The sequence below is a fragment of the Triticum aestivum genome, chromosome 7A (genome assembly GCF_018294505.1).
Source record: "Triticum aestivum cultivar Chinese Spring chromosome 7A, IWGSC CS RefSeq v2.1, whole genome shotgun sequence".
NCBI classification, from domain to species: domain Eukaryota; kingdom Viridiplantae; phylum Streptophyta; class Magnoliopsida; order Poales; family Poaceae; genus Triticum; species Triticum aestivum.
In genome coordinates, this window is record NC_057812.1 from 235934797 (window position 1) to 235948121 (window position 13325).

Below are 13325 nucleotides of genomic sequence, written 5' to 3' on the forward strand. Positions count from 1 at the left end.
AAAATTGTCAAGTGGATTGTTTCACCAAATTAGCATCTGAAACTGATGCACTAGATTACCATCTCAAAAATGTTTCACCAAATTAATTTCTGAACTTGATGTACTAGCATAGATTCTGATCTTGATGCACTAGTATAGTTTATAGAATTGATGTATTAAAAGATGTTTGGTGAAGTGGTATAGGTCCATATCTTGATGCACATGTTTCTCAAATTAATTTCTGAACTTGATATAGATTTGATGCACACAGATGTATCAAGCACTGGTATAGGTCTTTTGTTCAACAAAAAAGAAAACTAAACTTGAAGTAAGCAGCACATATATCATTGACTCTAGTAAATAGGTTCTTGAACTTGGTGAAGCACTGAAGATACCAAAAAACAAAAATAACATGGTGTAGTTGAATTTAATTTTAGGACTTTGTGTACTAGATTCTGAACTACATTCATCCATGACTTGTACTATATAAGCATCTACATCTAGATTGTCGCTTGTAAACCAAAAAGCACAAGAATTAAATTTTCAAAAAAGAACACTAACCTTCAATATGTGTCTCCCCTCTTGCAGGCCCAAGCGCCTCAAAGAGTTCCTGCATGAGGAGAAATTGTACACGTTTGCCGGTTTCAGCATTGAAGGTGACAAGCGGATGCTGAACAAGTTTGGTTTGGAGATCAACCCCAACAACTTCATCGACATGTAGTGCAAGTGGAAAGTTCCAACCACCACCAAATTTTACGACTCCTTGGCCGATGTTGCAGGCAACGTCATCCACCCATTCTACAAAGGCATGAAGAAGAAAATCGACACACAGGAAGACCACATGCTGTGGGGGATCAGCCCGCTGCCAGACAAGCTCATCGAGTACGTAGGAATAGATGCGTACGCCACGTACAAGTCATGGAAGATAATCGACAACATCGTGACAGGTTGGGATATTTCAAAAGAGCAGGAGGCTGACCCCTACTACCACTGCAACTTCGCGAGATGAAGAGGCATGAAAGTCTACCTTCGTGTTGCTCACGCTTCCGCTTGTCCTTAATCTTGTCGTTTCAGATTTGTAGTTTTCTTTTGTTAGGTTGAACTTGCTTCCTTATGTTATGTGTGTCAGGGTTTGAACAAGTTTGCCTGTGTCTATCAAGTACATTGTTTGCTTGTGTCGTTAGACAAGTTTGCTAGCTCCCTATTTTGTTTATCCATCATTTGAAGTTGAAGTAGGTTGTGAATGAAACTTGATGGCTGCTATGCAGCACTAGTCATGGAGCAACAAATCACACATGGAAATTTTCACAAAAAAACAGTGGCAGACTAACTAAGGACAACAGCAAAATAGTAGCCTTGGATGCTCAGAACAGCTTAGACATGTACGGTAGTACTATCACACCAAAAATCAGTTTTTAGTTTCAGAAGAACACTAAAAGACTAAGTTTCAGCCGAGGACAGCATTCAGCACTAACAGCATCATGCTAATAGTAGTTAAAAAATTACTAAGTACTGCAACAGGAAAAGTAAAGAACCATCACTACGTATTTCCTAGTCACTAGCATGCTAGGATTGAAAGTACTAGTACACTTGAACACACAGTACATTCATTCTACAAAAATAAAAAGGAACGGGAAGCTTCAGTTCACATTCCCTAAAACATTGACACACTAAGAATAACAGTAATAGTACAATTGAAATCTCAGTACAACTTAGTCTATACGGCAAGTACTATGATGATACCAAACATTGCCTTGAGAAGAACGACAGCCTAGAAAAAAGAAGGCCAAAACTAAATCAAAAAGGTATCAGTTCAACCAAGGAGAAAAATCACAAGAAAAGATAACAGAAGCATCAACCCACATTGACTAGTGAGGTACTAGTTTCAAACAACACAAAAAATGATCAAATTACTAGCACACTTGAAATCTCAGTACAACTTAGTTTATTCGGTAAGTGCTATGATGATACCAATTAATGCCTTGAGAAAGAAGTCCAAGACACAACCAAATATATTACAGTTCAACTAAGGACAAAAATTCACAAAAAAACAACAGAAGCATCAGCCCACATTGACTAGTGAAGTAATTATGAACTTAATAGGGCTATATGTTAAATGTAGCTAATTTAAACCAGTGCTTTAACTTTTACTATGAAGATCAACTGCTAAAATTCAAGAAGTTCAAACAAAAAATTGGCTCTCAAATTTTGCTAAATTCCTTATACTTAAATAAAATCTGGCTAGAGATCACGTAGCAACTTCGTCGTAAATAATTTCAATCCCCCAAAAAAACTTCAGTTCTAATACATTATATGAAATCACTTCTACATAACAAGGAAGCGTCACTCCACTCACGCCAGATCCACAAGTGCTATAGTGACACCAAATTTTAAAAGCCTTACATTGAATGAGATTACAATTCAGTACTAACAGAACTATACCATAAGTACAAAGAAAAGAGGGTACATAAACTATAAAGATCCAACCTAGGTTGGGACAGGTGAAAATAAAATAAATCTCATTTTTTCAGCAACAACTCGTAATGCACTTGAAAAAAGGTGTTTTCAGTTCAACTAGTGTATAAGACTTCAGTAAAAAAAACTTAACCAAAACGAATTCCCGATGAAACATACACAAGTGCAACAACTATTTAACCACACTATCATCATGGAAAAAAAGTGTTTTAAACATTATGCCACACTTAAACACAACACAAAATATACCAGTTATTACATGGTACTTGACAAGACATCCAAACACTACAAACAAAGCCTATAATGCTTTCAAGAGATATATGACACAACTATCCCATTCACTACGCAAATGATGACCATTTCTTCTATGCACCAAGAGCCAAAGCCTGAACCTCCTTAGGAAGCTCCGTCACCAGAAGCGGGTTATTCCGGTTGAACACAACTCTATACAGATCCTCAGCGTTCCAATCAACAATACGAGGCTGCAAAATAATAAAACAAATTATAAAAAATCATGACACGTAAAAAAAGAATACACAATAAGCCAAACACAGAAAGTGAAAAGCTCAACTGGATCCCATGTCATTATTTTGAATGTTCTCAACGATCTTTTCACCATCATAAGATCCCGCATACTTCAAAGTATATTGGCCACATTCATTCGCCCCTTGAAATGGAACCTTGACAAATGTTGGTTTCTTTGCAAAAACCTCCCATTTGGGTTGCGTGCTCGCATTGTACTGAGCATCACCATACACAACCTTCATTACTTGGACCAGTCTAGAGATCTATAAAAAAGAAAAGAAACCACACATTTTCAGGTCTCAGAAAAGCAAAAACAAAGTTGCGGAAAAATTAATCGAGTACAGATAATAAATGTCACTCACAATCTTCTTGCAGTCTTTATGATAGGTATTCTTTGAAGGATGATGGTTCTTCGGATAAGGTAAAGAGTCAAGGATGTCGACGCTACTTCGGTATCGATTCATGACGTATAAGGAAAAGTGGTTCACTTTCTTATCCTTTGCTGAAATCATAGGTTTGAATAGAGGCATCATGATCTATAAACAAATGACCAAAAAGGAGATATTAAATGTTCAAAATAAAAACCAGCATGGCAACAAACAATTAAAACCAAAAATCATCTAGTAGATCTCACAAGGTCGGCACTGAGCAAGTCTTCCTTATCTTTAACATAGCTTTTGAAATCTCTCGCTGCACTCTCCACATTAAACTATTTATTTTCATCACCGTAAAACATACAGTCAAGCACAACCTGCAAAAAAGCCAAAAAGAAATAGACAAGGGAAAAGGATCAACAAGCAAAGTATTATTAAAACTCGTAAACCAATAGGCAGTCTTGTTTGATTGATTACCGTGATGAAATATGGACTCGGCAATACCCTTTTTCCAGATGCAAAATCAACATTTCTCTCGGGATCTTTCTTACAATCATCAATGAGGAAGTCCATTATATCAACCTCCATCATTTGCCCAGGTGCAAAAACTTCCCAGACACGTTTCCCAGTGAAGCTAGTTACGCTTTCATCAGGCTGAGGTATCATTGAGAATGTATTCCTGCAGCACACACAAGAACAAAAAGCAGGGGAAGCAAGACAAGGCATTCATGGCAGTTTAGGTTTTATAAAAAGGAACAGTTCAGGTCATATTTATCTAGCAGTTACAAACAACAGAAGAAAAGAAGAGGAAACATAATGAGAGATACTCACTCGGCATACTTCTCACATGCTTCATCACTAAGCAACAGATTATACAACTTGCGAGCCTTGTCCAGATGAGGGAAATTATGAGGCTAAAGCTGCTGCACAGGGGAGCAAAACTTTATAGGAGATGTGGGCGCATGCTTCGTGCTTACAACATTGCTAGAATCCAAAGCAGGATCCTTCCTAGCAGCACCAGCTCTACGGGCCACTATTCCAGCAAGGGGAGATACACCCTTGGCAGCAACGCTCCTGGTGACTCTTCCCATGCCAACAATCTTGTCAAACGTATCATCATCACTGTCTATCAATTCCACAATGGGATTCTTGGGTGTAGAGGGGCTCTCTACACAAGCAGCCGTAGAACCTTTCAGTGCTCCCAACCGCCCCTTCATAACACCAGATCTTGTCTTTTCGGGAGAACGCCCCTCGCTAAAATCAATAGCTACGCGCTCAAGCTCCGAGAACTGGCTGCCAAAGATAATGTAGTCATGCTCACCAAGATCCAGCCACTCACCTGCAAAAATAAAAAAAGAAGGAGTGCATCAAGGGTAAGTTCAAATAAATAGTTTATGACAGTACTAGTCAAGAAGTACAAGCTGCAAAAAAATTACAAAAGGTCATGCATAAGTATAGGGTTCGATACCAAACAAACTCCGGAAGTCAACATCAAACACATCGCTAGTTGCGCAGCTATACAACAAAGTCTTTCTAATGTCAAGAATGCCTTCGTGGCTGTAATCCAACATTTCAATCACACCATCCTCCCGGCAATGATATGTCTTGACGTTTTGTAGCATAAAGAAGCCACAATCATGCATGTTAACAAAAGAAAAAACAAAAAGGGTACATCATAAATTCAAAAATACAGGAACACCATCCTCCCAGCAACAAAAAACAACTAATAAAAATCATTAAAATGGACACTCACGTGTTTTTCTGCTGCGGCACCCGCACAAACTCGCAAGCGAAACCATCAATATGCGCCGGTGAGAATGGTTTGGCCCTGTATACGCTGGACTCCCTCCAAAGCTTCTTTATGCTATCTGTCATAGTCCTTAAGAATCTAACTACATCACTCCAGGGTTCATCGCGGAGTGAATCAAGACACTCGAAATGACGGAACCTCAAATTCAGAACAATCAAGCACCAATGCCCAGATTCTTCAGTAGGCTTCATGGCAGCCGCAAATGACGGCGGATCAAAAGTAGGGAAAAGAAGCTGAAAAATAAATCACAGAGGAAAAATGAATTTAACAAATCATAATGAAACAAAAAATTCAGTCTCCAAAACAATAAAATAAAAGAGGGAAATTGAAATTCAGAAGTACAAGCAAATCAGATAATCATAAGTTCTAATTGAGTAAGCAACCCACTACAAAAAATAAATGCTACTCAAGTTTATATCTACCGTCCAAACTTGCAACAAACATATCAGTTCAATTTCCTTGCGATAATAAGTGCAGCTTTCAAAAAAGAAGCACACTTCATTCATAAGTACAGGGGTAAAAAGCAGGCTACTCAAGTTCATTCCCACCTCCCAAACTTGCAAGAAAACATGACAGTTATAGTTCATGAGTACAAAAAGTTGAAGTTCATCTACTTGGTCAAAACCATCAGCCCCTGATCTCGTGAACCACTGTAGCACATTGGCATCAATATGTCCTTCACGGATCTTGGTTTGTTGTACAAAAAGAACAACAATAGTTAGAAAATTTCCAAAATAACTTATCAACCTATCTACAAAGCAAAATACTAACCGTCACCCATCTCGGAACTATCAACTTATCAGTGTCTCGGTACTTCTGACGTAGAAAATATAAAACAATGTCAACACTGTCTGAGTTGAGCATGCCAGTGGGGACAAACGCTTTAGCAATAGAACCAACACTGGCATCACATTCTCTATTTTGAAACATCGACTTGTCACTAGGAAAACACAAAAGATGACATGAATTAAAAGTACTGGAATAAAAACAATAGTCACATGAGAGAAAGAAAAAGAGACAAAAATGATACGGGCAAAATCTCAAACTAACTGTTTCCCATGGTTCGTGCACAACCTCGTAACAGCAAAGAAAAACAAATCAACCTTAACAACATTAGCACCTTCTGCTTGCAGAAAAAGAAGAAAAATAATAAGCTCAAGCACTAAAACTGAACATGTACAAAATGCCATAGATGAGAAGTACTCCTCATTTACAAGTCCTTATCTGCACTATCAGCGTTTGACAACGGGAGTTCCAGTGCTGACAACAATATGCCTCCAGTTTCAGGGTTTGACGATGGAAGATCTTGTGACGACACCAATATGGCTGCACTTTTAGGGTCTGAAGAAAGAAAATCCTGGGACAACACGAGCGCCTCCTGCGTCAAGGGGCCAGAAGAAATCGACAGAAGTAAATCATCATCCTCGGATGGCACCTCCTCCATGCTAGAGGCATCTTGCAATGCATCACCGTAATCAAGCCCTCCAGGCAGAAAATTTTCCGGCGGGAAATCTTCACAATCAGAAAGATTTTCATTCCCACCAATACCAACACCAGATGATTTGGCATCAAGTATGCTGGCAGCACCAACATACTCATCTGCAACTTTGGTACCAACATCATGCCCACTACTCAATGGAACACCACAACCATCATCTCCACCACTAACGGTAGTCTCACGCTCAACATTAGTCAACTGAAAAAAAAATCCAGAAGAAGTCAATAATATTAGCAAAACTAACAATCAAAAAAAGCTAGCAAGAGGTGCACAGAAAAACAAACCTTAGCAGCATTCACAACAACATCATCGATCTTGCTGCTGCTAACATTCAAAGGAACATCACCAATGGTCGAACAAGGCTCATCGCCAACAACAGGACCCTGATTCATAGTAATGAAGCAAAAAATAATAATGCTATTATTAGCAACAAGAAACACAAGGAATTAAACCACACTAACAAAAAGCTAGGTATCACCTACAAACTCTTAACGGTGTGGGATAGAAAAATGAACATGTAAGGCACATTGGTGCACATGAAAATTCAAGAATATGTATAAACACAATAAAATAAAAATAACCTTGCACTTATCGGTAGATGGATTATTAAATTTATGGTCAATAGTAGCCTCAACATTATAACTGGTCTCCTGCATGAAAGAAAAATTAATAATCAGATGAAGATGAGGAAGTTCAACTACAATACTAACAGCAGAACAACATAGTAAAAATTGCAAACATAGAGGACTGACTCACATGAACAGGGGGCTCCAAGCCAACATCATTCATATGGTGATCAGAAACATTAGCCTTAGTACCATCACCAGCCCTTCTGTCGGTGGCCGCAGCCTCATCATGCATGAAAGAAAAATTAATAAACATATGAAGATGAGGAAGTTCAACTACAATACTGACGGTAGAACAACATAGTAAAAATTGCAAACACCAAGGACTGACTCACATCAACAACAGGGCTCTCCAAGCCAACATCATTCGTATCGTGATCAGAAACATTAGCCTCAGTACCATCACCAGCCCTGTTGTCGGTGGCAGCAGCCTCATCCTGCTCAATCCGCGTGATAACAACATTTGCACTTTCTTCATATGGCTTGCAGCGAGAGTCTTGCATAGTTTTGAAATGCTTCATGTTGTTCAATAGACGAACCGAGCTCTGAACTGGATGAGCAGCACCATCATGCATATCACTAATTAAAATTCTCTCCATCTCAATATAGTCTTCTGCTTCATCGGCATTAAATTGATGACCTTCAGGAGATACCATTGATACAGCTCAGATGCTCAACTGTAGTTGGGACCTTTTGCACGTCAGAACACACATTACTAAAAATATGCCCAGCACGCTCCAATGCAGAAACAGCTACATCAATACCAAAACCCTGCCTCTGTGAAGTACTAGCCTTACTAGGGCCGGGGGAAGATAACCAGCACCCTCAACACCACGTCCATCTCTCAACTCATTATGCAGAGATGAAATCTTGGGAACCTGAGACGACGGCATCTCCAGGACTGGCCGTTTATACACTCGGAAAAAGACCACCCCCTCTTGAGTTTTCCACTACAAACAAGGGTAAAAGAGTTAATTGATCAATGCAACACACAGGGAAAATAAACATCATATTAACAGATTTAAATCAACAACACTATCAATCTTTAACTGTTAGTGCCAATTTGTTAGTATTTACCAACATGCCTGTTGAACAAAGATATTCAATTCAACCACACATGAAAGAACAGTACTAAAAATCGTACCTAAACCTAACAAAGCTTAAATAATGACAAAATCTAAATAGGTAACTCTACAGTACACATGTTCACTCTAGCAAAAATAGCTATACCTAAATAAAAAAAGGTCTGCAAGACACGACAGAAATAAAACTCACCGAAAGCTTCCCAAACACCCAAATATTTGGGTCTGTGTTGCCTTTTTTATCAAATATGCATCAACCAGACCGGAAAGCTTGATAGGATCCATGAAACATATGCGGGGGACTCGCATGTCAGGATCCAGAGTCTTGCCATGGATAAGGCAGTTAGGGTACATTAGAACAGGCCCTATAGCACAGCCTGTGATTGCCTTCCCAAGGGTAACACCATCTTGGTACTTGACAACAACCCTTCTAAGCTCATCAACCATCAGCTGGCAATAACCCATATTAGCCATGTCCTCAATGATGAGACCCTCAAACATTGTTGCCTCTCTGGAAACACACGAGGCGGCACCAGGCAACACCACCTTCATAAACACAATAATGAAGAACACTTTGAGGGCAAGGTCATCTTTTCTAGGATCCTTGACAAGCACCTTGAGCCTATCCCTCAAATCCTTTGTCTTGATATCTTTGTTCCTGCTGATGTCAAGCTCCGATCCTAACTTCATTAGAGCATCGTCATATCCATCCTCGGACGGCCTTGGTGCAGAACGACCACCATGAGGGAACCCAAATAGTTGATGTATACCATCGCTAGTGATGTGAAGCTTCTTATTAGCCTCACCCATGTCAAGAGTCATTGTATCAGGATCTACCCTCAGGTACAAAGCTCCCATCAAAGGGCGGGAAATGTTAGACTTCACCTTCCACTTGAAGATAGAACCAAAACCAGCTGCATGAACCCTAGCCACATGGCGACTCTCAAGCACTTTAGCACAAGCATCAACCTCTCCCAACGAACATCGCACAGTTAAGTTCAATCGTCGTTGGTCACCTTCATCGAGAGCAACTTTTCCGGCATTGCCTTTCACCGGCTTGACCGGACTCATAACGCTAACAGGCTGTAAATGAAAATAAAGAAGCCACAACTTAAATAAATTAATATAGAAAACAAAACAAGCATATGAAGGCAAGTAGAAAAAAGAAAAGCTTGCACAAGTTCAACTCTTAAAACAACATCAATACCACCCTCAGTTGATGCAAACAATGACCAGCCTCACCTGGCCAGCATACCAGCCCAGACACAATTAAATCATTGCAAGTACAACTAGTAAGTCACATACAGTACAAACACGTACCACTTCAAATTCATCTTTAGAATCAACTTCGATATCATCTTCTTCAGATACAACATCTTCAGCTTCAACACGAGCACGCTTCTTCACACCTTTGTTCACCTTCGCAGGAGCAACTTTACGCTTCTTATTTTCCTTCAACAAAGAGCGCTCTGGAAGAGGAGACGAAGAAGGCATCTTATTTGTCAAAACTCATGGACTCCGACGAAAAGGGGATCCACCAAGTGTGCTTGGACCAATCTTCATGGCAGCACTATCTCCATCAGCTTTGCTATTACTAGGTTGGGAACCAGCTTTCACATGTGGGCTATGCCTCTTGTGCCATCAGGATGTCGGTCTGACATCTTTCTCTTCTAAACAACTTTCTTCTCCTTAACTGCATCACGAGTAAACACTTGCTTCAAACGAGTCTGCACCATGTTTGTCTTCACAGGCATGTCACTTCCATGAGATCCAGCATCAACAGTTGAAAAGGCCGCGTCACCACCTTCATCACCTACACCATTAGGGGCTTGAGCAACATCCTCATCACTTTGTTGCACACAAGCAGCCTTTTGACCCCATTCCAACTCCTTCTCCTCTGGAAATCACACTTCTTCTTTCTTATCCTTTCATCCTCGAGCTGTAACTGCATAGGAACATCCTCAGCCTGAGTAACAGGCTCAGTGCCATCAACACTCTATGACTGAGTAACAGACAACTGCAAACTCCCATCACCATCATCAACGTTAAGAGAATACATTCCATCATTAATATCTTTGACAACATCAGCATTGTCCCCAAGAGCACCATGGCTGTCATTAACTGCGTAAACCAATAACATAAGCACGCACATATAAAATTAAAACACAATTAACATTGGAGAGACAAGATAAATAAAGCGCATAGCATCAGACACAAACAAAAGGAACAGCTGATGTAGGTAAGCATATTTATGCATTCAAGGCTGATAAAAAAGAGCAAATATAAGGGAAACACTAGCAACACTCGCAAGTTCTTCTAGAGGATTTGTTGTCTCAAAAATAACATTCACAAGATCTTGAAAGCGTTCTGGTTTGTCAGAATCAGGAGCTACTGGCACTCCAACATCTTCAACAACATCATAATCAGCAAAAAGTACATGAACAAGCAATCAGTCCAACTATATGAACACTACAAGTTCACCCAATAAAACAATATCAACCCACCACTAGCACAACAAACTTCAAAATGACAACTCTTTCAACATCATAGTAGTTCTTCACTGACTACTACAAACTATTCAAATGCCAGGACAACAGTTCAAACTACACATGGTTATCAGTACTACAACCTGTCTGTAGCTCACATCAACCTAAAAACTATACACACCACACATTCCAGGGCAAAATTAACATCTATCAAAATCCATACAACTTATAAAGTCGATACGACAACACCTATACAACCTGAAAACCAGATAAATTAAAACATCATCCAAATTACAGGGAAAATTACCTGCACTCAACTTGTCCGGACTGGATGATGTACCCATTGAGATCTACAGACCTAAAATCTGCCGAACCAGATCTACAAGACACATGAACAAAAATTAGGGCTCTAACCTATTTCAGAAACGAAGCGTGCCATACAAAGCAAAACTCTTACCAGCAAACACAAAATCCGCCACGGAATCCAGTATCACCGTCGCAAATCGCTCGTTCAAGAGCAAAGGAACCCTAGCGAATCGAGCGTGAGACAACAAGAGAGCAATAGCTTAGAAATACAGGGAAATTCTATAAATAAGGGGACGCAAGGGCAGTCGATGGCAGAGCAAAAGGAGCAAACAGAGCACCCAGACCTCCACCCCTGGAGTTCAACCCGTTGGTCGACGCTCCCACGGCGAAACAGGAGAAGCAACTTCGATGCAAGAAGAGGAGAGGAGGGGAACGAAGAAGGAACCGATTTGCGGAGGGGAGCGTAATGGAACGGGGGAGAGCGGAGGTTAAAAGTTGAGTGGGAGACTACCGACGGCTAAAGCCCACAATCGTGGCAAACCCACTATCTCTGGGCAGTCACTAAAGATAACAACAAAAATTAAATACAATAAAAAATTAATATAGAGGAAGAAAACAAAGGGCTAAAGTACAAATAATAACTCACAACAATACAATAAAAATTATCAAAAAAGTACAAATGAAATAATACTTCATAACGGTGCTGGTTTTTCCCTAAAAAAGATAAGATAATGGGGGCAAGTCATGTTACGGACTCGCCTCTGCATGTGACGCCGCGGCACGCCGCGTCGTCGCCTGCTACGGCTCGTTCCTGGCTCGGCCTTGCCGGGATGGGGGAGGGGGGGTCCTGATTCGCGCCTCCCTCCGGCTCGGCCTCGCGGTAACGCAGCAGTGCGCTCTTTTGACAGGCGCAGTGCGGTTATTCTGTCCCCCCCACACACACACGCACCCACACACCCTAAGATAGATAAAATGGGGGCAAGTCCATACAAGGAAAGATGTGTCAGTACAACCATGCCCCTTGGTGCGGTGCGGGTTTTTTCCCTAAAAAAGATAAGATAATGGGGGCAAGTCCATACAAGGAAGATGTGTTAGTAGAACTATGTCCCTCGGTGTGGTGCGGGGGCAAGTCATGTCATGGACTCGCCTCCGCATGCGACGCCGTGGCACGCTGCCTCGTCGCCTGCTATGGCTCGTTCCTGGCTCAGCCTCACCGGGATGGGGGAGGGGGGGTCCCGACCCCCTGTCGGTGTCAAAACCGGCGGATCTCGGGGAGGGGGTCCCGAACTGTGCGTCTAGGATCGATGGTAACAGGAGACAGGGGACACAATGTTTACCTAGGTTCGGGCCCTCCCTATGGAGGTAATACCCTACTTCCTGCTTGATTGATATTGATGAATATGGGTGTTACAAGAGTTGATCTACCACAAGATCGTGATGGATAAACCCTAAAAGCCTAGCCTATATGACTATGGTAATGAATGGTGTCCTTTTCGGACTATCCCCTCCGGTTTATATAGACACCGGGGGGATCTAGGGTTTACATAGAGTTAGTTACATAAGAAGGAATCTTCATAGTCGGTCACGAAGCTTACCTTCCACGCCAAGGAGAGTCCAATCCGGACTCAGGTATAGTCTTCGGCCTTCATGTCTTCACAGCCCATCAATCCAGCCCATGGATAACAGGCCGGACGCCCAAGGACCCCTTAGTCGAGGACTCCCTCAGTAGCCCCTGAACCTGGCTTAAATGATGAGGAGTTCGGCGAGCAGATTGTCTTCGGCATTGCAAGGCGGGTTCCCTTTCATCCGAACTTCAAAATAGTCTTCGGATGTGCTGATAGAATATATATTTATACATATATATATATAGGGTTGGTCTATTCTAATAACACACCTTAAGACCTTATTCTAACAAGACATGGCTTATTCTGATAACACCCACCTACCCGGCCCTCCCTCCCACCTTCTTCCTCCCCCGCATCTACCCCCACCTCCCCTCTAGGTTCCATTGTCGGCCTCCCTCCCCGCGACCCATCCCCACCCTTGCTCCCACCCGCGCTGCCAGACCCCGCCCCCACCACGTGCCACCGAACCCCGCCCCCACCACACGCCACCCCCACCACGCGTCGCCGGAGCCGCGACCCATCCCCACCCCCATTCACAC